The 27,270-nt window shown below is 47.5% G+C and overlaps 1 protein-coding gene and 1 non-coding gene across 2 annotated transcripts in view; one reads left to right on the forward strand and one right to left on the reverse strand.

The window, feature by feature from the left end:
• The window catches only part of LOC126547962 (nose resistant to fluoxetine protein 6-like), an 89,428-nt gene that overhangs the window by 48,488 nt on the left and 13,670 nt on the right, over nt 1-27,270 (reverse strand). The gene's annotated exons all lie outside the window — the stretch shown is intronic.
• Nucleotides 11,401-11,591, forward strand: LOC126548662 (U2 spliceosomal RNA). Its single transcript, XR_007603008.1, has one exon. It is a non-coding gene; the product is annotated as a U2 spliceosomal RNA (small nuclear RNA).

The raw sequence follows: 27,270 nt of genomic DNA on the forward strand, positions 1-27,270 counted from the left end.
GACACTCTTCATCTAACTATAATATTTGAGAAGTTGATTAATTAATTAAGATTAATTAACTAGTTAGACGGAATGAAAAATTAACTTGAGTATCTGAAAGCGACGGCAAACAACATTACCTTGGTTTTTTCCAGCTACGTGGCAATCGCATATTTTAAAACTCTAATGTTAGCTAGGACATCCTGCATATTGACCACTTGCTCATAATAGGTGGGCAAAATTAATTATTTTCGTAACACATGCTTTTATCATTATCGTTTACGAAAAGGAAAACTTCGGGGACATATGGGGTGTAACACGATTTTCATAAATCTTGTTCGGGGTGAAAAAAAAATCGGGAATTGTTGGTTTTACCCCAAAAATGAAGGACTCTATAAATAAAGCATTATCTGAACCTTAACAGGTGCCACAGAGGAGGCATAGTGCGTTAATTTAGACCACCTCGGGTTCTTCAATGTTCATCTACACATAAGTACACGATCGTTTTTCCATTCCGCCCCAACCGAAATACGGCCAATACGACAGGTAGTCTAGCCAGCGACCATGTTCACAACCCTGCCCGGAAGTGTTTTATAATAGTTATCAAGCTATATATGTTATAACACACCTTCATTTCTCGATGGTAAGCAGCTTCCAAACCCCATTATTATACACAAGCGCCCGTGCAAACGTTGCACACGAATAGGAGCAGCTCCTTTGTATATGAATGTGGGAAAATATTTGGTGGAACCCATCTCGCGATGACTGTCGACGGCAGTGCGTTTAGCATTGAATCAATATAGCGACATAACGTATTGTCACCGTCAAAACGAGTTATGTATGAGGCGCGAACTGCAGCGGGACTCCTCTCTCGCGCTTTCCTAAGAACACTCGGCGCGGTGCTAGCACCACCGCCGCCGCAAAGCCCGCGCATGGCCTCCGAAATTCATGACACACCGGTGCGTGCGAACGCTTAGAAACGCGTCATGCGGCAACCGTGCTGCACTCTCGCGTTCTTTTTTTTTTCTGTACACGCTGCCCCATCTAGTGGCGCTGCTGAGAAGTCTGCGCATGGCCTCCGAGACGAGAAGCGTAGCACGTCGGTGCCTGCGAACGCTGAACGCTGAAAGCCTGTCAAAAACCCCAAGAATGCTACCGTATTAAAAATGAAATTCCATCCATGTCGCTGTGAAATCTTACGAAAAGCGCGGCATCACAAACAGGCTCGATGGAAGAAAAGGGTACTTTGTCACGGGGTACAGAGTGCAGCAGGAAGGTCAACTCACACTGTGACATGAGTAACTCTGCATGAACTATCGGGACACGATTGAATGGCTTGATAAATGACTGTAGCGATGGCGAGTATCAACTTACATAGATAGTTACATTTTATTGGACTGCCATTCTTACAGTGCTTGACGCACTTTCGGTGGCAGTCTATCTGTGTCTGTATATAACCGTGTTCCCGCCAACATGGGTAACTGGGTAGTCCATGGTCTAATGGTTAGAACATCGGGTTGACGTGATGAGGGAACCGGGATCGAAACAAACTGTGGAGTCAACGTGCGTCACGGATATGCGGATATGTAAGACTGGGTATGCGCCGCTCATATCACTCGTGTTACTGGGTATGTGCCAGTGCTTACGTGCCACTCTTCAACCTATTTCACCCCATCTTGGGTCACTTGGTATGTGAAACAAGGTATCTACCACACTTCAATAAACCTCTTTGATGCCAATTGGGTCACTGGGTATCTGCAACTGGGTATGTGTCGCTCTTCAATGAACCTCTTTACCGACATTCATCGTGAGATTGGTTCGGCCGCATTTTTTTATCCTTGTGAACGAAATTACCTTGCATTGTTTACTTATCTTTCTTTTTTTAGGTTATCTATAACGAAATTATTTTTCTTGCTCGGACGAAGACAAACCCCTTGTCGAAACGTCAACTCTGGTTTTGGGAAGTCACCGCAAGCAAAACACGAGACTTGATGAAAGGGACAACACGAAGCTTCGTGTTGTCCCTTTCTTCGAGTCTCGTGTTTTGCTTGCGGTAACTTCCCAAAATGAGGAATCACCAACTGGCTTGCACCTACACTCTGCTATTTCAACTCTGGGCTGGGCTTCCCTTGTTCACCCAATGTTAATAAATTTACGTAATAATTTGGATTGCGTAATTTGTTTGATTTACTTAGAGTCTGAGAACCCTCAACACCTTTGATCACCATGGGCACGAAACAAAAGTGAATATATATATACATACATATATATATACATGGGGGGGGGGGCAGACATTACCTCTGGGAGAATGTGTAATGCCTTGTCAGCTAAAGAGAATCTTGGGACTCCTTTAGATGTAATTACTTTTTAATTATTCTGTTTAGGACACATGTTGCGATTGAGTAACTGAAGGCGAGCAGTGGTGAAGTCATGCCCGCTTAGCATAAATCCCAAAACTAGCACCATTTTCCAGATTTCCGTCCCTCTAACAGTTCCGGCTGGAGCGACAATGCGTCCTTCAGCAGATTTTGAGGACAGATATCCCGAAAGTTGGTGCTGAGCTTTGGGTTTGTGCTAAACAGGCATGGCATCAAAACTGCAGGACTTCAATTTCACAATTCCAACTTTTACCCTAAATAGAATAATTAAAATCTAATTAGGCACTATTTTTAATTGGCTACTTAGGCAGTGCGATTAGTCCTGCTGGTAATGTCAGCCTGTTCAGGTAATCCATGTGAACAGGTCGAACTGCACTCGCTGTTCCATGCAATAATAAAAAAATGTAGGAACTAAAACAGAACCGTACATACTAAATACTATTTATAAACAAAGACAGCTTATATCTCGCAGTTTTCTTCGTTCTCAGCTAGGAGCCTAAGAAAGTTCTGTGTCACTTCTCACAATGAATGCGCTCTTACTGTAATTGGCCGTTTGAGTACATGCCAGTCTCCTTGAAAGAGACCACCTGTAATTGCGCCGTAGAACACTGGCGGGCTGAATCAGTGTTATTTCACACGTTGCAATACCGATCCGCTCCAAACGCAACATTACGACATGGCGGCGTGAAATGATAACCATCCAAAACGAGCCTCCTGCGCTTGCTAATTGTAAAGGAGATTTTTGGGGCATTATTTAAGATATTTCTAGAGCTCTCTTTCATTTTTTTAATAGGTGCACGGTTGGACAAGGATAACGTATCGGTTTTTCAGCAGCAGTCGACTTCAACGGTCGATTTCAACAGTATTAAAGACAGTTTATATGCACACAAGGAAAATAATTTTCTTTTTTGCCTTGTCTTGATATTTATATTTGGACTCACAATTTCCCACATATCGCGCTGGTGTTTCGATTGCGTAATTGCTTGTGCACGTTACGACGACGGTAGCGGTTCGCTCCAGGATTTTTTCTAGAATGCCTTTCCACAGTCCAGATAATGTTGATCCTTTGTCTAGCAAAACACACGCACAAGCACACCCTATTTAAGTGTTATACAGTTTACTAAATGATCTAAGGACACTTACATAGCCACTCAATAACGCACTATTCTGCTATTCTCCGCGAAATGTGTCGGCTTTGCGTTCTGCTCGAAAGGTGCTCCGAGAGAGCCGCTTTCAGGACACCTACTGGTGATGGAGCTCTGTGCACTGGAGATGAACTATCGTGTTGCTATTTTCTACTGTGGGAACAAACAAGCAAAGAAGACATGGCAGCTCGGCAGTGCGGAAAGACAATCACCAGGGGCTCTTCCATGTGGTCTTCCTATGGCGCAGGACCGGCCTAGCAGTTTACTTCATTTGCCTCCTTCTTTTAGCTCACGAACAAGACCTGTGCGAGAAGGTCTGCGTTCGACTTCAGCTGACCGGAAAAAATGAACCTCCTCGGGTTAACGATCTCGCTAATGGCGTAGCGAACCACAACTGTGGCCGCATTCAGCGTCACGGTTCGCGGCCCGCTCCGCAGTTTTGACACCGCAGCAGGGAAAGTGCAGCGCGAACTGGGCTTTCAGAAAGTCGAGTTGGCTCGGCAGCTTCTAAGCGCGACGTCGCAAATATAGGCAGCTAGTGAGCCGGAAAGGAGACTTCTTCGAGACAGGTGTGGCAAACACCCGCAAGGAAATGACCCAGGCGCCGTAATGCTTCTCCTCATGGCTGTCATCACTCGGTCAGCACACCCGCCCCTAACCGTGTGCTGTCCAGAAGAAGACGTTTGAGTCAATGAAGAAATGCCAGCAGTATCTGCGTTGTTACCGATGCCTGTGTCTCTTTTTTCCTTGTAGCGCCATCTGCACAAGGTCAGAGCATGCACGCGCCCGAATCACATTGAGGTCGTGTTGAATGTGGCAATTATGTCAGTGTGCTTTTTTAAATGCGTCAGATTTCTATGCTTACCCAACGAGAAAACCGTCCGTCCCGCAAGACGACCGCTTTCAAGATAGTGCCCGCAGCAGCGAGCAAATTCACCTTCGTGCTGCCTCTCGCTTCAACGCCACCGAATCGGCTGGAACACAGTGCTCACGGGGCTCTCAGCAGACGCCGCACTCAGCCACTTTCGCAGATCGCTTCCAAGATAGGGGCCCACGCGTATATCTTCAACGCTAAGTAAGCGGCGAGAACACAGGGCGCGAAGCGATCAGCAGTCGGCACTCTGTAGGCATCGCAGATAGCTTTGAAGGCGCGGTCAGCGCGGAAGTGCCGCCGGCGGAGTACGTTTGGTCACGGTTCAGAATGGATCGACGCGGATTGATAAGGCACTAAAGAGTGATAACGATTATAATGATCGGAACGTCATCAGCGCACCTGGCGCCGCCACCCGCAGTACTTTGCTTGCGTCGTCCATACTTCTTGCGGCCCGTCCGCACCAGTTCGTGTCTCCGCAGCGCTGCCGTTTGTACTCGCCGGATGAATTAGTCTCATAGCTTTGATAATGCCACTGGGCTATGTGGAGAGGAGAAAGTGGCGCAATGCTTGCGAATCATCATCATCATCATCAGCCTGGTTACACCCACTGCTGCTGCTGCTGATGATGATGCGCAAGCATTGCGCCACTTTCTCCTCTCCACATAGCCCAGTGGCTCTGTGCTTGTCTAAGTATATGCTTCCCAGAGGAGTTACTGCGTGATTTATTTCCCTTCTTTCTTTAAGCATTCGCTGTCCGCCTCTAATAAAGAAAAATCACGAGAACTCCGCGTTAAAACTTTGAATAACTGGCGCAGAGCCAATCGCGTGATGTGTGAATGCCTCTCCCACCTCATTGAGAGAGGCATTCCTTTTTCAGTGGATTTGTTGATGATGGTGATCGCCACATGAATCCACGACGAACCCAGCACTACTAGGCATTTATAGTGCCCTTTTGAATTAATCACCCCCTAAACGCCCTCGCGAGTTATACTGATGCTTTGAAATAAGCCAAAAGTATTTTCAATAACTGTCTGCATGTTTTCTGCCGTATCGAGCAGTGCATGCTGTCGTTTGTCTCCTAAGTAATGTGGCCGTCTGCGGCGTATGACAGCTTACGAAAGCTCCACTAACAACACCATGGAAATTCGTAAACAACACTCGTGAGCCTAGTCTCTTCCTTGTGCCCGTTTAACGACTCTTACAGATGATCAGCCATTTCGAAACGGACGTTAGGGAATCAAGACAAACGCATCTTAACAAGGCGCATTCGTTCTATTTGGTCATCGTGTGGAAAGAAATCGTCGTTAGCTAACAAGAACAGGATATGGTTGACCACGCGGTGGATCAAATCCGCAGTCACTTATGGGAGAACGTAGAGACGGTTTCCTGACTTGCCGTCTTCATAAATATCAAAGGACCGCTTTGAGGTCGACACTGAACGCTCTTGATGACCGTATTTTTGCTGTAGGAAAAGTTCTTGGGACATGGAATGACCGTCAAGCGCGAAGAAAAACTCTAGAAACTTTAATCTTTTTTAACCAAGTGGCAGTGCGCCTGACTACTGACGACTTTTTCAAGGGGTGGGCGAATGGTGATTTTCGAGACCGAATCGAATACGAATCGAATAGTGCCACAAACGAACTTAATCGAATGTACAAGAGTTTTCGAATAATTTTCGAATAATGAATAGCTGTTATCGCGGTAATTATAAAATGTTGTTCACATCCTAATATTCTTAAAGTTAGCAAGTTTCTGTCATTTGTACACAGTACGAGGGATGTTCCGAAAGTAAGTTTCGTTATTTTTTAAAAGAAAGGATGGTACACCAGGTGAAACAAACAATCGCCATAAGAATCCACGCCCGTCGCTGGTTCAACGGAGGAAGGAGCGTCAGCGAAGAAGGAATGACGCGTGCGCAGAGCGCCGAGGAAGAGGGAGTAGCAGCAGGTCGGGGTTGTCGGGGAGGTCGAGGTGCCCGAGGTTATTCGAGTACAAATCACGATGGCAGACAGAAGTGTGCGGACAACGTGGTCGCCAATGGAAGTGTGCCCTGTTATCCGGTATGAATGGGTGCACCTGTTCCCTGCATTGAAAGCCGCACTCTCGGGACGTCATTTCCAAAACAATGCTGAGGCGGAGCAGGCTGTGCGACGATTCCTTGCATCTCAGGGCACCGAGTTTTACCAGATTGGTTTCTTCAAGCACATTGCACACGACAACAAAGGTCTCGATGTCGTTTGTCTTGCGGTTCACTTTGTGCGGCAATGAATGGAACAAATGTCAAACGCCTGGGACATGGCGTACCTAATTGTCACGCTCGTCAACATGAAAAGACTTGCCCGTCGGGTGTGTGCGACAGGAGTATGCGTGGAATGGGCAAATCCTACTCCCCTCTTTACAACGCTCAACCCGTCTACGCCAAGGAGTGGATACCCTCCCGTGCCCCTCTGTGTGGGTTGACCCGACGTGTCCTGACAAGCTCCTCCCCCAGGGGGCAGCAGAGAATGAGGATGCCCAGATGGTGGAGGGCATCAGAAAGCCAGCGAGCCGCCACGTGCGGTCGCATCATCTCTGCCCTTGCATGCAGGTGCACGCATGCTGAACATTTTTATATTCGTTTCTGTTGTAGCGCACCGCTCACCCGTAACGATGTATTAAACTTCTGTTATTTGTTCTTACATCATCCCGTCTTCCCTGCCGAACCCTCTCCGATGGTCAACCTGGTTCGAGCTCCAAGCCGACGCTGTTGAAGGTTCACATAACCCCGTCCCCTTAACGGTCGCGACTATGTGGAAAAATAGCGCAAGGTGTATAATTCATGATGCAACGGTGTATTTTTGTTTTTTGACAATAAAGTTATTGTGCTAAAATAAATGACGAAACTTACCTTCGGAGCGTCCCTCGTACGTTATGAAGCGTTGTTTATGAAAAATTGTACAGAAATTCTGAACATTCTTTACAAATGCGTAAGCATTCATTGGCTCAGTTGTTAGTTGGCTTTTGATATTGTTTCACAAATTTCAGTTTACCCACCCCCAAACTTTAGGTTGGCCCACCCCCAAATTTCAGTTCGCCCACCCCCAAATTTCAAGTTAGTTCACCCCCAAATATCAAGTTGGCCCACCCCCAAATTTCAAGTTGCCCCACCTCCAAATTTCACTTGGCCCACCCCTACTACAGGCTTCCCCATGTATTTTCTATGGAGCCATACGTATCCCTATGAGCAAGGTACGTGTCACCCTTTTCGCATTACGAACACGATTTTGCTAACAAAATTAACACTAATAAATTTGTTTTTTGGTTTCAATTGTTCCTTATCGCTTATAATGCAACCAATCGTCTCCATTGACACTACTATAACGATGAAAGTTCTGTGCAAATACAAGGCATCGCCCTTTTCGCGTGACTGATAGAGTTTGTTGGGGTACTCGTCAACGAATGCTTATGCATTAAAGAGAGACAGAGAGAGAGAAATTATTTGAAAGAAGGCAGAGAGGTCGGCCTGAACTAACGCGCTCTAGCATGCTGCTCTGCACAGGGGGAGGGGGAACGGGGACATTAAGGTGTGATGAGGGATGATGATGGCATAGAAAGAGGAATGCACAACTATGAAAGCACGCGTTCAACCTTCTGGTTATAAACATTCAGAAATATCATCCATGAAGCCACTACCGGGTTCCATATCTTGTCTGTAGTGATAAAGGCGCTAAGCCGAAGCTTGCGTGTGGGCCTCCCCTGCGTGAGCAGCACAGGCGCCAAGCAAAAGCTTTACAGCATGTAAAGAGCTTCGATAAGCGGCTCCAGTACGGCGAGCACCTGCAGGGCACCTTTAGTGGCCGGATTCTGGAGACCGCCAAGAATCACGCCCATTGACTCTACTAGGTGCGTCAGCATTTTCTGAACACTTTCCTTCTCATTGTGTCCATCTCCTTGCTTGCCCGTAGTGTCACCGGTTTCAACGGCCCTATCATTTTTGGTTTCTTGATGCAGAGGACCACTAGGGCCCGCTGTCATGGCCGTGTGCCTAGAGGGCAGCAAAGGCCATTCCGTGTCTGTATCAGCCGGTGGAGGCGAATATTCGCTGCGTGCTCTCAACCAATTTTGAATTAGCAGTAGGCGCGGTTACCGTCCTCGATGCACGCACAGGCAGAGGTGTGGCGCTCTTTCACGAATGTTGGTCACTTTGGCGAACAGATTGAGCGGTCGCTTTACGTGAAGATTTTTCTAAGACTACGAGCTTCTTGTTTAATCTTCGGGCATTCCTTCGAAGTCGCTGGGTGAGAGCAAGTACAGTTGGGACATTTAAATGAAGACACATCACAGTCGGCGGTATTGTGTTCTCCGCCGCATACCCGCCGTGGTTGCTCAGTGGCTATGGTGTTGGGCTGCTGAGCACGAGGTCGCGGGAGCGAATCCCGGTCACAGCGGCCGCATTTCGATGGGGGCGAAATGCGAAAACACCGATGTACTTAGATTTAGGTGCACATTAAAGAGACCCAGGTGGTCGAAATTTCCGGAGTCCTCCACTATGGCGTGCCTCATAATCAGAAAGTGGTTTTGGCACGTAAAACCCGTCACTCCTACAAACAGCGCTCACGTGTCCTATCTTTAGACATTTCCGGCACTGAAGAGGTCTCGGAACAAATGGTCGTACACGGTGTATCACGTAGCCCCCTTTGACAGACGCTGGTAGTGTCGAAGAAGGAAATATTAACTTGAAACATCGGGAGTTCCTTAAGCGGTCAATCTCAAGGATGCGCACCGATGAGATCAAAAGACTCTTGAGGTCCGCATATTTTATTTCAAGCACCACGTTCGAAATCACACCAGTCGTTGTGTCCTACCCCTAAGTAAAAAAGGGGCGGACGGGGATTGCACTTAACTGCGGATTGATCGGTAACTTTTCCAGTATTGCGGAATTTTTCACATTCAGAGTGTCAGGATGTTCTCTAGAGCGTTGATCCTGATCTCGTTGATTTGCCCAGGGGCCACGCTTTCAAAATATTCGGTCAGAAACTGCCTGCTGAAGAGTTCATGCTGTGTGACGTCCAGAGCGGCACGTAAGAAACCATGAATGATTATTGCTCACTATGATTCGATGAAATCGTCTTAGTCGACATAAGGCGCAGCTTCTTCAGACGGCGGCCCATAGCTACGGTGTACTCGCTGTTAAGAGTCCATGACTTCCGGGGTTGAGCTCTCCCAGGAATCGAGTTGGTCCGAGCTTCCAAAGGCACGTCGTCCAAAAATGAGCGATGAAGCAGACGACTGACCTTGTTCAGGTGGTCGTGGGAGCGTCGTCTTGCTCATCCTTGATGAAATAACTCTCACGAAAACGGCGAAGTCGTAAAAAGAAAATGGATAACAGCGAGAAGCTCAGAGCACCAGTTCGGTTTGGTTTGGTGCCTCGGGCATCGAACTTCTTTCTCTTCCTCTTTCCCTTATGCATTAAAACATAAATGGAGCAAACAATTATGTTATTCGCATGTACACGACTCTTCAGAGAGTACGAATGATCGCTGTATAGCCTTTAAAGTATGGCTACCTAAGCGACGTAGCCTACCCCCTACAGAAGTTCTCACGTTTTATGTCGGTACAATGCCACGGGGGACGGGGGGTGGGGGGAGGAGCGGATTTACTGTACCTTTTCTCCAATGTTATGTTGAAGTGGGCGCAGTTGACGTTTTGAAATATTCGAAATGTATTCGAAAAACATTCGCCATTTACGTATAGTCACCATCTGATTTCAAGACCGAATCGAATAGGACACTACTCGATTCGTTATTCGAAAGTTTCGAATGTTCGCTCACCCCTACTATTTTCTCTGTACGTTTTTCTATATTCTGGGGTTAAGAATAAGGAATAAGCAAGAATAAGTAAATTAATATATATTAATTTACTTATTCTTGCTTATTCCTTATTCCTTATTCTTGCTTTCCTATAGGCATTAATCAGCTTGTATGGTTTTTACCAATGGCTTGTCATAGCTGTCCATTTATGTTATTATAGTGCAAGCGTCTCGAGGCAGCCCCTGTATTTGTTATTGATTCCTATTTTATGTATTCCAGCGTTTTCTTGACAGCTCTACTTCAATTGTACATATTTAAGTGTGCATTGTTTCTAAGGATTCCACTATATTTGTCGTCCATTCAAGCGCGTCGACGCTTAAATGCTCGTCATTGTGTGCGTGTGCGCGTGCGTGCTGTGTGTGTGTGTGTGTGTGTGTGTGTGTGTGTGTGTGTGTGTGTGTGTGTGTGTGTGTGTGTGTGTGTGTGTGTGTGTGTGTGTGTGTGTGTGTGTGTGTGTGCGTGCGTGCGCCTGTGCGCGTGTTATATTATAATTTTCTAATTTCATTTATATTGTCCATATGACAACGAAATGTGGAAATACCGACGATGATAGTTCCCAACGTTTCGAATACCATCAAATCAATAATAAAAAATTTCAGTTCCATTCTACTCTGTGAAGGTGACCAGCGAAGCTGTGTATGTGGGCCCCTTAATGGCGAACTGTCCTTTACCGTGCGTCAAACACCGCTCCTCCACGATGTTGAGCCTCAGAAGGTGATGAGGCACGGGGTAGTATACATATCCAAGTATTGTTGCAAAACGCGGCACGACGCCTTTCACTAATGAATGCCGGCACGTAGAACAGACAAGCACCCCACCGCACTCCGAGGGCACACACTGCTTCACCGTAGCCAAGGCGATCGTGCGTCGGTCGACGTCCCGCAGTGCAATAATGGTGTTGAGGTCACTCGAAAACCAGAAGCGGCCACACACAACACAGGCCACACAAAATTGGTTCCCCACAAACTCCCTCTGAAACCTGGCCGTTGCTCCAGTGAAATATATTCCTAATTTGAGGTATCGGGACCACATGGACGGTGCGCATTTCTTTCCGCCTCGCGGTCCCGGTGGGCAGCACGCCTACGGCACCGCCACCACGGGAGAGTGGAAGGAAAGGAAAGGAGATATGCAAGCGCTTGGAACGCCGACAAAGAGAGGGTGGTGCGAACGTAGACATGGCCGACGCGGTTCAAAGTATAGTATCTGTTCTTATCAGCGTAATATTTGATACGGGTTGTATTTGGGCCTACGATATTAAACTTATTTTTTTATTATTTTTGCAAGTTGGTGGAGTGCTTAAAGCCTGCTGCAACTCCGCCGTGGGTCAGCCCGGTATTGCACTACCTTCGGGATCGGACCACGTATGGAGAGAAATTCTCGATCTACAAGGCTCGACAGACGCACGCAATTTTTTCCAGAACCTAGACATATACAGCTTCGCTGTAAGAAAAAAGAGAAAAAAAATGAGTCAGCAGAGAATTGGATGCTTTGCTAGAGTCGCTGTTCCATGCAGTACAGAAATTGACGCCAGGAAAGCATCTGCGACGAACAGGTACACATTGTAAATGTATGTGAGATGTCCTGACAAGAAAGCTGTGGTGTCCTGCTAGCTGTCGCGCACCAGATTTTTCGTTTGTGGTGGACCCCACGTTTCTTCTATCTATCTATCTATCTATCTATTGCGTGGGCGTACTATACATGCGAAAAAAAACACGCTTCTTTTCTTCTTAAATTACGGGTTTTACGTGCCAAAATCACTTTCTGATTATGAGGCACGCCGTAGTGGAAGACTCCGGAAATTTCGACCACCTGAGGTTCTTTAACGTGCACATAAATATAAGTACACGGGTGTTTTCGCATTTCGCCCCCATCGAAATGCGGCCGCCGTGGCCGGGATTCGATCCCGCGACCTCGTGCTCAGCAGCCTAACACCATAGCCAATGAGCAACCACAGCGGGTTTCGTTCTTTTTTTAAAGTTCTGCCATATATACTTCACGAATTAAAAATAAGCTATGGGCTATTGATCGAAATATAGGTTTACGTGATGTCAACACCACCGTGATAAGTGGCACAATGCTGACACGTGCTAGGGTCACCCTTGTACTTTCTTTTTTTTTTTATGGGCGTGCGCCATTGCACTTGAAGGATTCAGCCAGGAACCTTCGGGGCATGTGGAGCCTGCTACATGTGGCTCACATTTCTTGTCTTAACAAAAAATACGTTGACATTTAAGATTAGTTAGCAAGATAGAAGCACAGGCTAAATACAAAAAAATAAAGGAGTGGGGCGTATTGTGTTATTTCGTTTCGTGAAAAAAGAAGGCTCCACTTCAATTAGGATGTTTGCTTTTTGAAGAATTCATATTGTCTCCCGTTGACTCATCGTTTCGCAGTAGTGAAATGACAGTTCTTTTTCTTTTATATCGTGAAAAACACTTCTACCTTGTGGGCTTCTACATATTCCTTTGTTTATTGTGTTTGGTATTGATATGTACTACAAATACCACCGGGGTCAGAAAAAGGTTATTGCAATTGATCAGCTCTGACGACTGAACGAGCCATCTAGAGCGTGAGGGTTGCCAAATTAAGGATCCTAGTACGCTCACCTTTAATGCGGATGGCCGCTGATCGACAACGTCGAGCGCACACTTTTGTGTTCTCTTACCAACGAGCGGCTCTATACAGGGAGGTCACGCACAGTGCTCGTACACGTACTTATTTCGGTTAGGTTTCTCGCGTTTTCCGTTTCTGGGGCTCCCAATGCGTGACTACGACGTGTCCATGAAAGTACCGGCAGCCTACGCACCGTGCTAAAAGCAGACGGCACCTGCCGCACTTCGCACTTCACAAAAGGCGCCTTTGGGTCGAAGGGTGAAGGGTCACTCGAACTGAACACGCTCGCGTTTAACCCAGCGGCCCGGCTTTGGTGAAAGCCATGCGTCGAGATTGCGGTCTCGTGACTGAACAGGGCGTTATTCTGCGTTACAACTGCATTCGAGGAAGGAGACGATGAAATAGATTGGACAATGCGTGACCTTGTTCGGTGCAAAGACTCATTACAAGACCGTGGCGAGTGACCGCCGGTCGTGAAGTAAAACAACGGGCGAACTAAAGAACGTGGCGTTGGGCGGCAATTCACCTTCGCCCGTGGCGAGTTCAGCTTCACAGGTATGCATATGAGGATGCGTACATGGCCGGAGAAGCACGTCGGCGCCACACGCCGCCCCGCGGAAGTTATGGAGAGGGCTCGGATGGCTCAAACAAGAGCGCACGCCCTCCCAACAAGGGAGCAGGCGCGCACTCTAGCCCTATAGCTCAGCGAGCAAGCATTCAGCGAAAGGGGAAGACGTTGTTGCGCCCACCCAAATTGTGACGGAGCTGCGCAGAGTGAACGGGTTAAACGCCTTCGTACATGGCCGAGGTGCGCGTTATACCTCCGCGCAAGTCGCGATATAGCTGTTCGCGCTCTTAAAATAGACGCTGCTGGCCGTCCAACTGCGTGATGCAAAAGGGGGAAGAAAACGAGCGCGACAATTACCAAAATGGACGCCGGCATTTTTCTTCGGCGCGAGCTGGCCCTCAAGGGTTAGTCCTCAATGAGCTCCGCACGTCTCGTCGGCGTGCCGGCAGTCCTTCATTCTGGGAACCAGAACACTGTACGGCACTGCACATTGCGGCTATGCGCCGCGCCTAGGCTGCTAAATATAGCCGCTACACACTTTTCTCACTGCACTATGCGGGCCGAAATGCATCCGCCCCGAACAGGAATGAAGCCCGCTATCAGTGTCATAGCTGTCGCCCTGATGACGGCCCCATAGCGAGGCATAGTTTCCTTTCAGAGCAACGCAGTGTATGGTTGAGGCTTGCCCCACTCTCAGCACGTTTTCTCGCTCCTTTTAAAGGCAGCTCAAATGTAGCGAAACGCTCGAAGCTGTCAATAGAACATTTTTGAAGAGACTAGCTGTAACACCGAAGTCTCTGTTTTCGACACTCTTTCTTTTCCAGATTTTTTGAATACTTAAAATGTCATTGCAAATTATAGAATCAAATGTCGAACTTCATATCGAGCTTCGACCTTTATAATAATTCTTTACATTCTGCAATGGTTCCCGTTTCCCGCAAAGCGTGCGTTACAACTAGGTCAACAATACTGAACAGTTGGCGCAACTTCGCGCCCTGTGCGCGCCCCCTACAGATCCATTTTACGCACCTCGCGGATTCTCAGCATTTGTACTGGGGCGTCACGTTGTCGTCGATTGAGAACCATAGATTTGAATGGTTTGAGAAGCCGGAACGGAAGCGTCGTACAAGCGAACATGATAGTGAAAATCAACTGCTGCGTTGTACGCACTATTCCAGAGAAGAAAACGCAATGAGAATTTTGGTGCAACAGCCTCTTTTCGAGCCTCTGGGGACTGGTCGGGCAAGCAACAGTTGAAAAACCAGATACGCTTTTCAGGGAACTTCGGAGCAGATAAATTCTGGTACCTGGCGACGCAGACAGCAAAGCTCATCGCAATGCTCGAGCCATTTGCACCGCCTGAGACGGTAAAGGATGCCTACACGCGCGGGGTTAGAGATGACACTTAAATAAAAGACATGCGTACGGAACACTGCTGCACGCGCAATACGCATCCGTGTGATTTGAGTGGAAGTTTCAAATCCGGCTTTCTTTCTTTTTTTCTTTTGCATATAGTGTAGTTGATGCAGATCTTTTTCTTCCTACACAATGTTTATCGTTGAATTGCGCAGCAGCTAGTTTAAGCGATTAACAGGAGGCACTATGAAATAAAAATTAAAATTTTTTTTTTTTAAATCTTAGATACGAGACTTGGCCCTGCTAATTCAGCTGACACATATGACGTCAAAGGCGGTTTGGGTTTCCGTGCGCGCTTGTATGCAGTTGCCTCAAAAAGCGAATGTTCCACAGCGAGTCTAAGAAGCCTAATGTGCCAAACTGAATGTGATGATGCGAGGAAAGCCCGGCGGAACGCTCGAAATACCGCTTAACTGAGAGACATGACATCGTGCGCCGCTATCTTCGCGCGGATTTAAAATGCGTAACGCATATTTTTCTATCATTGAGTGTCTCGTTCGTACCGTGCTGCTTTGTTCAGCATAGTTCTGCTGACTGCCAGATTTCATACACCGTCGCTTTTGTCCCTATTTAAAAATGCCGGGCAATGCATTCCAGTGTTTTCCCTATTTCTTCTTCCAGCAGGACTTGAAAATTAAGAAGAAAAACATGATAGCCTTCCTAAGCTGACGCTCGTTCACCTTTAATTTTTTTTTTTTAGCGCCCTGACTGTTGCTGTAGAACTCACTACGCACTTGCACAAGTTTTACAACGTTAGTTTCACCACAAATCATCAAAGGACTCTGGTTTTGCTCAAAGTTCATGGAGCTATAATTCGAATTTCCGGGCCCATAAGGCTACCGTACTCAGGATGTCTATGAAAAGCTGTGGCTGCACCTTATGTACGAAGCAAGTGGCGCAGTGAGCATGTGTACTAAATGTCGGGCACATTGCCTCGTTCCCCATTTATCACATGTGTTGTGGCTTGTATGTGAAGCGACTTGCGTATAGATAGTATACGTCGTTGAATGCGAGGTGTGTTTAATTTACGCAGGCGAAAATTCAGCAACCTGCATAACTCGTCCACCTCCATAGGTGTTCGGGAAGGCAGCTTAGAGGGCATGCTTTTTATGTACAACGTCAGTAATTTCATTGCACATTTGTGAATTTGATCCATATTAAGCTTTTTCTTGATTGAAAATACAACGCCATCACTCGTTATTGATAAACAAGCAGTTAGCACCAAGCAGGTGCTGTCAAAATCGACGACGCACGTCACGGACAGTTGGTGCAGGAAATTCGTTCGATCGCCACCCACCTTTCGTTCGTGCGTACTTTTTGGCATACCAAGGCTCGAATTCCTGCTGCACTGATCTATTGCGTATTACAGAAGGAGAACTTCGCTATATTTATTTTCTTTGCTTTGCTTTACCGTTTTTCTCCTTTGTTTTTCTTCCCGTCGCCCAAAAATATGTGTACCTCATGAAGCGCTCCCAAGCGCAGCGCGCGCTCGCGACTGCCGCATTTCCTGACCTTTTCTTTCTCGCCAGGGAGAAAAAAACTCCGGCGTCCGAGCGGCGAATGCCCCCGTGGTACGTATATACGTGCGCCGGATTCTTGAAGGTAACCTCCCTCGCCGGTCGCCGGTGTGTCCGCGACTTCCTTCCTGGTGTCGGCTTCCGGTGATCCGCCATCCTCGTATACAATTCGGGCAGCGCGCGCCCCTTGTTCGCGCGCGCGCGTGCGTTTTTTTTTTTTCTTGTTCTTTATATTTTCCCTTCTCTGTCACTCCTTCCGCACTTATGGCGGGTAGCGAAGGAGTTGATAGGCGAAGGCGTGACGAGAGTTTCCCCGAAATAAACGCACCGCATAACTGGGTTAACGCCATCGTGCGTTGCTCAGAGCAGGCACCCGCGTGCGTGTGCCTTGTCCTCGCTCCTTCAATGTGCGCATGCAAGAATATGAGTGCGTGCGTATTTATTCGCCGGTCACCCTCGCGTTTTTCGCTGCAACAAGCCAGACGAACTTGTCAAGCTCTCGTCGAGAGTATCTCAAGCGAAACTCAATACGTACTCGGCATGTGGTAGCGATATGTGCTCTTGCGCATTTATCATCTACCTTCTTCTATCTAGTGCCCTACACTAAGTTGCAAGCCACGCCGTATACAGAGAAACCGCTTGTCTCGTCAAGGTGCCCGGTATAATTTATCATTACGCGTGACATTAGACGATGCAGTTCTGCAGTAACGCAAGCAGAGAAATCGGCGGGGGACTCATCGCCCCGACTGCATATGAAATAAGAGGCCAACAAAAAGGGCTTGTCAAGAACTCAAGAAGTTACACAAGGCGCTAGAAATCTGCGAGACTATACACACTATAAATAGTAAAACAGCTACTTACGTCAAGATACACTCGATTCAAGGCCATGCTGCGAACCCTCACAACATTGATTGCTGCCGTCCAGTAGGCATACTGCCCTCCTATTTCAGATCTTTCGTCTATTCCCCACCCACCTTAACCCCTTAACTCACTCCGCGCCCGTAAAAATTTTCTCCGGCAGGACACACGCGCTCTTATCTCACCGTGTGTCTGCTCCCTCCCCCTTCACGTTACTAGGGCGTAGGGAGGTTGTGCTTAGGAGGCTTCGAGCCGGGGTGGCCATTACACCGGCTGTGATCTCAATGGGGAATTGGTCGCATTTACCGCTGGGTGCTACGAGTCCATACTGCTCAGTCCCAGTAATGGAGGCAGGTGAGTACCACCTAATATGGACATGTGCAGACTTACAATCGGAACGCTCACCTCTCCTACTGCAAGCCGGCCTCCACTACAGTGTCACATCCAGCTGCGACTGCTGGATAGTTGATAATAGATTCCACAAAGCACTGCTTCAATTCATGCACAAAGCAGGCCTCACAGCATGCATATAGCACACATACACACAAAGAATTACGCCGCAAGTCTTTATCGCAATTAAAAAAATAATTCATCTAACGGTAACTCATTTGATAAAGAAAGTTAGATGTTGATCTGCTAATGTGTGTCGTGCCGTAAAGCTTCCATGACTGAACGAAGCGGCGTTTAATATCGGACACTCCAGATTACGTTCGCACTGTTTCGAACTAGTTGCGCTGCGCACTATTAGCTCACCAGCTGCCCGACCGATCGATCGACAAATTCCAAAGAGGGAGTGGAAGAATGTACTGCGGGTGCAGAGGGAAGGGGGGGGGGAGGCTGAAATTATTTTATATCTACGCAGTTTGCATAAATCGGTTGTTTATTAAGGGACGTATCCAATGAATTTATGTGATGCCGTCTTCTTACTCGTTGAATAGAATATAACAGGAATAGGGGGAGCGCGGCAAGAAAAATTGCTTGGTTCGTTGGGGTGAATAAAGAATACATGCGAGAGTCATGGCTGATTTAACAAGAAGACTGCCATCACAGTTAAAGTTTTCACTATATGCAGATGATATGTGTATTTGGACATCTGGGTCTAATGCTCAACTACTTCAGATGGCATTGCAAGACGGCATAAATATCGTTAACCAATTTTTTAGAGAAAGAGGAATGGTTCTATCACAAGCAAAGGCAGCTGTATTACCCTTCACTCGGAGGCAGTTAAAAATTTCACTCTTAATCTGGAAGGACACCCTCTAATGATTGTCGCACAGCATCGATTTCTTGGCATAATACTTGATATATAGGCAGCTATCCTGGCCACCCCACACAACAAAAGTCGAAAACGAGGTCAATGCCATAGTGACTGTACTTCGCAGACTTGCAGGCGCATCATGGGGTGGATCAGTATCGTCCATGCTGACTATTTACAATGCATTAATACGACAAAAAATTGCGTATTACGCGCCCATCTTACACGGACTTTCCCACACGTCAGAAGAGCGACTTCAAAGACTTTTACCTAGAGGACTACGCATATGTCTAGGAGTTCCACGAGCGACTTATAGCTCTCTTGTAATAGCTGAAGCTCGCTAATCATCATTTCCAGTTATGCGAACTACAGAAACATGCCGACATTATTTCCCTCTTCAAACACAGCATAAAAGCCACTCATTGGCTCTAGACATAATGAAACGAGATAGAAGTTATCTTCATATAGAAATTCGAGAAAATCTTCACATAGTGCCAAGATATGAATTTTGGAACTCAGACGTCGAATATCCTCCATGGCTGCTTACACTTCCAAAAATCGAATTGTCAGTAGACGGGATATTCAGAAAAAGAGGCATGTTCATTCAAGCTGCTCAACAACTAGCACTTTACCAGATATATATGCGGTATTCAGGATACACACACGTCTATACAGATGGCTCCAGTACAGCAACCTCTTCAACTTCATCATTCATTATACCTCACCTCAACAAACAAGAATCATTTAAGTCAGCTCGTGCGACTTAATCCACAACGGCTGAACTGTTCGCAATCCTATGTGCGATAAAATTTATATTGTCATTATGAGATGCGTAGAAAATTGGTAATTTTCAGCGATTCACAGGCGGCTCTAACATCACTCTGCGGCACAAAAGGGAAAACATTCAGTGACAGTATAATATACGAAACACTTAAAAACCTCACAAAGGCAAGCGAAGCGAAACATGCAATAGCATTCCAGTGGATACCAGGGCATTGTAACATTCCTGGCACCACAGCAGCCGATGAAGCAGCACGACAAGCACACCTCAAAGATGATGCGGTTCCGCTCCCAATATCAAAGAATGAATTACGCTGCATTATAAGGACAACGTCTTTCAAAATGTGTAGAAACACTTGGTTTGACCAGAATTCTAAGAGCTCGGACTTATGTCATATTGATCCGTTTATTGAATTCAAATTTTCATTGTCATTAGACAGAACTATGGAAACCCTTATTCATCGATTAAGGCTGGGCACTACCTACACAAAGCATTTCTTACGCATAATTGGCCGTGCGGAAACCCCCGAATGTGATTGTGGATTTGTCGACGAAGATATATATCACCTCCTTCTAGATTGCCCACACCACGACACCACCAAGATGCCGAATTAAATCAACCCTGATTAAATTAAACCACAGACCTTTCAGTTTAAAGAAACTTTTGGGTCCTTGGCCGACAACGTCCTTGCAGAAAATCGCTTTAAAAGCACTAAAGACCTTTCTTCAAGACAGTGTCATTGTTGGACGTTATCAACGCTTTTATTATTAATTTCATTTCAATGTCGCTGTATATATGTATGTGTTCGTGGATTATGTTGTTGACTGTGATGTTGTAACTGTATGTGATAATGCATTTACACGATATATGTACTACCCGCTGACTAGAGACTGTGTTATTAGGCGACAGTATCGTTTGCATTTTCGGGACTTTTTTCTACATAACTGTGGATACATTTACCTTGTATATTGTATGTACCATGTGTTTCTTACGTCGTAGTCTTCCTGTGAAAACGTTGCGTGACAAGTCCTGGTGCTTGTGTGAAAAGGTTATTTGATATGTAATCTTGAACCCAGTATGTTGTATGAAGGAACCATTCAAGAGATAAGGAGTAGCCGGCGCCTTAAATTGTGTGTCAACATCTTCTTATATCATATCAATAAAAAAAATGAACACATGCAGTAGCCTAGATGCGACGGTACCTTGAGGACAATGCGGCATAGTCGGGAAAGTACTGGAAATCTTGTATATACCGAAGCACATGCTTACGATTGATGCTGTTATGTTGTCCTCCTCCGTAGGTGAGTAAATGCAAAGGTGAGCTTGTTTATTAACTTATGCATTACTCCGTGCACATGTCATACGTGCAAAACATTTGGTGACAGTTCATGTTCGCAAGACTAGTGCGGATACATTTCTCGTGGTAGCGTGTATTCAACTGAATGTGATTATTTAGCGACGCATATAGCGTTCCGTGATAGGCCAGCGACTCGTTCACGCACTTTAATCATTCCGAAGCCAGTGAAGAATTTTTTTGTACTAATGGTTACTGCGAACAAGAGAAATAGTCATCAGGAACTGATTAACTGCCATAAGGAAAGGAAGTAAAAAAGAGGCGTCTTTTCAGACAATAGCAGTCCCCCCCCCTTCATGAGCAGGTCGGCTATCTATAGTTCATGCGGAGTTAGAGTGCTACAAAATTGGCATAGAAGAAGCGCCAGAACACAAGGAAAAACGGCCCGACTACCCAAGTAGGCAATAGGAATAGGCTGTTACAATGAGCGTTCACAAAGGTTGCTTTGTGCGAAAAGATAAAGCTGGCTTACGCTGCCGCGCCTTCCCTTTTACTACATTTAGATAAGTGTGCTAGAACATGTTCCCGCTCGTGAAGTTCACAGCTGAGTTGAACGGCTCGTATACACGGTCAGAACGAGCAGCTCAGAAGCACGCGGTCTCCGTCTGCTCCACGGCGCAATCAAGGTATATCCTTACGAACGTTTCCTGCACGGAGGACGCTTCCAGCGCTCGCTTATTTCGGCCGCCCATCTGATAAGTATACGAACGCCAGGAAGCCGCAAGGGGAGGCGCGGCAGTTGATCTCTCCCCGCCGAAACGAGCTGTTATTCCAATGGAAATTTTCTGGGGTCGGTGGTGGCTTGTTAGCGGCGCCGGCTGTGCTATGCGGACGGATTTAGGTTGCTCGCACGTTCACTACGCGTGCGCGCGCATTCTACGATGCGTGGCCATTGCTTTGAGAAGAAACGCAGGAACCGTCTTTTACTTGAGGGAAGAGTTGTTTTCTCTTTTCTTTTTATTCCTTGCTAACGTGAGCACTCGTCGGGCATCTCATCGTAGCACCTCATCGAAATGTTCATGCCCCGGGCGCACTCGAGGCGTCCCCCTGTTTACGAGTGCGCGTAGCTGCAGACAGGGTGGGATCAAAACGTTCCTGGCGCCATGCAAGCTGTTGCGAAAAGGCGAGCGCTGCAGCTATTTCGAGAACGCATGTAGCCCATTTCCGCGTAATGAATCGAGGCGCGAGACGCCGCTGGGCGTGCGTCGAATAATACGGGACCGAGAATGACCACTGGAACCCGCACTGACGAGCGCCGCAGTTCGCGCGAGAGCACAAAGTAGCCGCTCTGTAAGCACGCCGAATACGTCGTGAACCGGGGGGGGGGGGGGGGGGGGGGGAAGATTTTTCTTCTGTAAGAGGGCCGGTCAAAATTCTCCAGCGATTGATTGGTCAATCAATTCTTTCAGCAATACAATTCGTGCACCGTCCTACACTTGAGGTGTGGGCGCGTGGTGCACGTACTTGTGTGTATATACGACTTCTACCCCTGCATGACGTAGAGAGGGAGAAGGTAATACAAATACCCTGTTGTGTCCCATAACTAGTTCGAATAAAGACATGAAACAAAGCGTCATATTGTGGACGAGAGGGAGTGGTTTAGTATGGTCGACCATAAAGCTGTCGCCTCAAATCCACTGAGAGCCTCACCGCACGGGTAATCGGTTTGCATTCTCGTCAAAACGCAGTCGTGGTAGCCACGTAGGTACACATACTGACAGACATTGCTCCTGTGACCGCGTGCTCAACTTGACAAACAAGCACCTGCTGCAGTCAGAGAGTCACGCCTGAAACGTGAGCCACCATCACTGCCGGATAAAAGCGTGAACACTGTTTCGAGTTTAGGTTTTCTTTTCTTTTTAACTTTTTCTTTCTTTATTTATTTTTTTAGTCGGTTTATGGAGAGAGAAACCGCTTTTCAGCAAGCATAGGAACGTTGTGAGCAGTCTTGCTTACGCTGCGCAGCTACACTTCAAGAAGCTTGCGGCTTCGTACTTGATTGCGTTGACAAAACAAAACGTTATAACACAGCCTGCAAGTCTCCGCCGCTCCGTCCAAGCAGGAGAGAGATGACTCCATTGGCGCCGCTTCCCCACTTCCGCAAAACCAATGGGACACGTAACAGCAACGCCCGGTCGACTCACGGTGCCGCGTGGCTCGCGGGTGATTTGGGCCAGACAGCAGGAAGGAAGCCCATAACACGCGGTGTTTCGCTCTGACGTAAAACCAGAGGCACAAAATAAAAAATAAATGCCTGGCGGCCGGAGAGAACATCAGCGCAACGTCAACCGTTGCCGCCACGCATGATCGGGACGGCGAACCCATGACACTTCCGTTTCATCGCGAATCTCTTCTCGAATAACGGACGCTCGCAGCTTGTGCACCCTTCTGGCGCAGAAGAGATGATGATGGTACCCTTCGGTAAAGTGGCAGCTGGTGTCGGCTCCCGGGGTGTATCGCTTGTCTCTGGAAAGAATTCGCGCACGCCGCGCCTACGTCTCCACGCGAGATCGGGACGTGAGGACGAGTTTCGGGCGGGCACTGTTACACATAAAGTCGCAGCCGATCGCGGGTCTTTTTGTGCCGCGCGCTCCTTTACACGGCTAGCCGCTGACCGGAAGCTGTTATTCCGGAAGCGTGGCATTAGGGACGCCTGAGCTCGATCGCGGCTCCCCGTGGACTTGTTCTCATTTGCGAGCAGCAGCGACGAGAGAGCGAAGGAGAGTTACGCTCGCTGAGGCGTTTCGGCTGTCTGCACGGAATCGTGGATCTCTGGTGCCCGCGGCGCCGCCGAGTGTTCACCGCGCGCCGAGGACGCGTCCCGTAGGAGCGTTTGTTGGGTGTCTGCGGGTTCGCGGTAGGGGAGACCCTTCCCCCAACGGAAATGGTTCTATGTGCGATGGTGCGTGCATTGCCAATTAGGCCGACCTCAGAACATGTCGCAAGAAAATGAAATAAACTGCTAAAAATTATAGAGAACTCAAACCGATGCGGCTCAGTTACAAATGAGCCAGGTCGCGCGAAGGTGACTTCCGTTGCCGACACGTGGGAATGAGAATGCTGAGAGATATCCGGCAGTGTGTGTATTATGATCTTCTATGCACATATGATGGTAGCGTCGAAGAAAACTTTGTCTGGCAATAACAAAAACAACTGTTTATATACAGACATGCATGGGCGAACAAATAATTATGTTTCTTTTACTTAACGAAGATCAGGTGGTATTACAATAATGAAACAAAGTTACAGCACTAGAGTGGCGAACAGAAGGACCGGCTTACCAGTGGGCGTCCAACAACGCTTTTTGCGAAACATACACCTTTAAGATTGCTGCACGGGTATATGCTGAAACGTGGCTTTCTACGAAGTTGCGTAAGTATATAGCTAAGGTTGCGCACTTAGTATTCATATTGACCAACGTGTGACACCACGTAGCCGCCGCGTAAAGTTCGTAATGGCCACTGACGTGGCGGTATCTTTGGTGACTAATACCAGAGTCCACGAGCTTTCTACAGTGCACCACCCTTGTGTTCGCTTCAAATTTCTCCTGCAACTAAATAACTCCAGCCTCCGCAGAAATACGAGCTCAACGCAAGCCAAAAGCACGTCTTGGAAGCGAAAGAAAACCGCCGGTACGAGCAACGCGTGGCAGGATCGAGGATGCGTGTAGCGTGTACCCCATTTCTATTGAGATATGCTAGGACGCGTTTCACGAAATGCCGAGTATTAAAGAAAGGGAGAATTATCTGAGAATGCACTGCGGTGGGCGAGGAAGGTTCGCTACAAAAATACTCTCGTTCACAAGAAAGTAGCAGCCATGACAGGCAATGCGATCTCAAAAAGGCGATCGCTCAGTCCTCCTTCTCGTGTATTCCATACCAGAGCCTGCGCGGGCCGACCCGACCGACTGCATAAGTACACGCAAGGTGCCTTTGCTACTGCCGTTGCATGAATGCTAGTGCGGCGCCATATATGCTCTTTCTTTCTTTTTCTCTACGCCTAAAACAGATGTGTCGTCTTTCGTGATCAGCGTTTGAAATCCAGCGTGACCCACGAACGCGCGCGGCCGCTTCACAGCCTGGGACGACGGTGCGGCACGGTCCGGCCGTCTCGCTTGGCGCCGTCCGTTGGCGCCGCGTCCAGCGGCGGGTGAGCTTCCCGCCATCGTCGTGTCTACTGCCCGCGTGCGCGCGCTTTACGTGCCGTTCTTTTGTTTTCCCGTAAGCGCTACAACTGTTACCCGCGCAAGTGGAGCATTGGGCCAAGCGACATGAAACGGCGCGGAAAAGAGAGAGCGGCGGCGTGCTGCCATGCTGCGGCGCGTTCTCCGCTTCCTCTTCGGGCCCCGGCGTACATGAGGCGCTCGGGCTGCATGCAGTCGCGCCGGCCGGCACGACGCGGCTTCGCCCAAGCGCGCGCGTGGAAGCACGCCGCGAAGGAGAACGCTCCACTCCTTGGGTGTCGGCGAGGGACGAATGTGTGGCCCGAGAAAAAAAAAGTGGGGGAAAAAAATAAGCAGTGCGAAGAAGCGGTCGAGAGGAGGCCAAAACAAAACGTAAGTAGTGAGTCCCGAAGAAACCCTCGAGATGAAGACGTCAAGAGGGTCTCCGAGGTCGTGTCTTGTACGCTTGTCTGCCCTCTACGTGGAACAATGTAATGTCGGCTTCCAGAACAGCAGGATATGTTTGCGATCGAGGCTAAAAGGAAAGTCGTCATGTGTGATCGATAAACACTGGGACTTCCGTGTAACGGTGTTCACCAAAGGCAACGATTGCGCGAGATTGAGAGCGAAACGTGTACTATTATAACTGAAGGACACACAGTCCGCAAGTGAGAAAAAACCACGCGGGAATAGCACTATACCGCATGCTACCTTTTGTAAGACGCTAACGTTTGAAGGACTTGAATAGAACATAGCAACTTTACATATCAAGGGGGATGACCATGCAACGAAGGTTAGGACAATAAAACGACCAGTGGCGGCAGCCAACGTGCAAGAAACGACAGCCTCCATGGGAAAGTGACGTTTTACGTAAACTAAGTGCGCTCACTATACGAAAGGGGAGCCGAATTGACGAAGCTGTTCACTCGTAAGAACTGTTTCGCTGCCACAAATGTGGATTCTTATTGTTACCCATCGAGTCGTTCTAGTGTACGAACGGTTTTGTGGACACCGGGCCGGAATTTTTACCATGGAAATGCATTTTATAAACTGAATCACTTGCTATATGCGTGGTATTTCACTGTCAAATTTGTGCGCCAGGAAGTATACATACGAATCCGAAACTTCAAGAAACAGTGGAAATCGCAAAACCACGGAGACGTCCTTTCCCGCGTAGGCCTGGTTTTGGTAAAAACCAATGGGAAGAATTGCAGTTTTCCGAACGCTATATGAAGTTCGAGGTCGTAACTGTCACCGCTCTATAATAACGTGTATCATATCTACGAGAAACCTAGAAATGTGTACCATATCGATGTCTTCGCAACATAGTTGCAAAATCTAGCTCATATTATGTATAGAAAAATGCGCGGAACATTGATCGTGAGCGCAAACGCTGGCTCAAGTAGTGGATGAGCGCAAATTTCGCCGACATGAGATAGCTGGACGTGTTCACAAAACGTTTCTTTCTTGAGAACTCTATTTCAGCAGGCGGCCGGCTTGGCGAATTTCATCTTCGCTATCTCTCTTTTCCTCCCCTTACACTTTCTTTCTCATTTTGTCTCCATACAAGGTAGCTAACAATAGCCACTGATGGTTGACCTCGCTGCCTTTCTATAAATCCTCTTCTCCCCTAACCTCCCTGCCTTCCGTATATCATTTACCTCTTTCTCTCTCTTTCTCTCTCTGTCTTTCATGTTCACTATCATGATGACTAGAGCCTGTTTTTAAGAACTGCTCCAACGCACGAACGCATTTGCAAGTGTGAGCCCGGATGTCTGGAATGCCTTGTCAGAAGAAATATGGAAAATTATTGTGCTAGGCAAAGGGAGAAAAAGAAAGAAAGGAAGAAAGAGAGAGAGAGGGGTGAGAGAGGGAAAGGGAAAGAGAGAGATTAGAAAATACAGCACTGGGCGTAAATATCCCTAGCTCTGCTCTGAAACAGTGGCAACGCCTCTCTCGCTTGCCAGTGGCAGTGGCAAGGGAGAGAGGCGTTTCCGGAATTTCTTTCTTCTCTATCGTCCAGCACCACCAGCACAATCTATTACTTGCTCCGTGAAACCGTATAATAAGCTTAATTTTACAATGTTCGAGTGGCAAGTGAAGGGGATACCTTCTATCGTATTCGACAGCGATAATGAATGCATAGAGCGTGGGGGAAAAAGCGGCCTGCATAAAACAGCACGGCAAAGAAACGTAATTTTGGCAATTTCGACGAAATCACGTAGACATCAGGTTCCCGAAGAGAATCTCTGGACAGATTAAGAAAGGGTTGCTTTGTATCTATTCTTCGAATTAGTCGACGAGAACGACACGATGGACTCTATGCTGTAAATATTTTGTTTACAGGTTGGTCACGTTTGCGGTGATATGAGCCAACTAGATCCGCGTGAACACAGCGCACGCATGGACTCTGGCCAACCGTGATAATTGCTTTGTGTTCGCGTGATAACAGAGAGAGAGAGAGAGAGCGAGGAAAGGCACGGAGGTCAACCATATGCGCAGTGAGATTTGCTAGCCTACA

This window comes from Dermacentor andersoni, chromosome 1 (genome assembly GCF_023375885.2).
Source record: "Dermacentor andersoni chromosome 1, qqDerAnde1_hic_scaffold, whole genome shotgun sequence".
Classification (NCBI taxonomy): Eukaryota; Metazoa; Arthropoda; class Arachnida; order Ixodida; family Ixodidae; genus Dermacentor; species Dermacentor andersoni.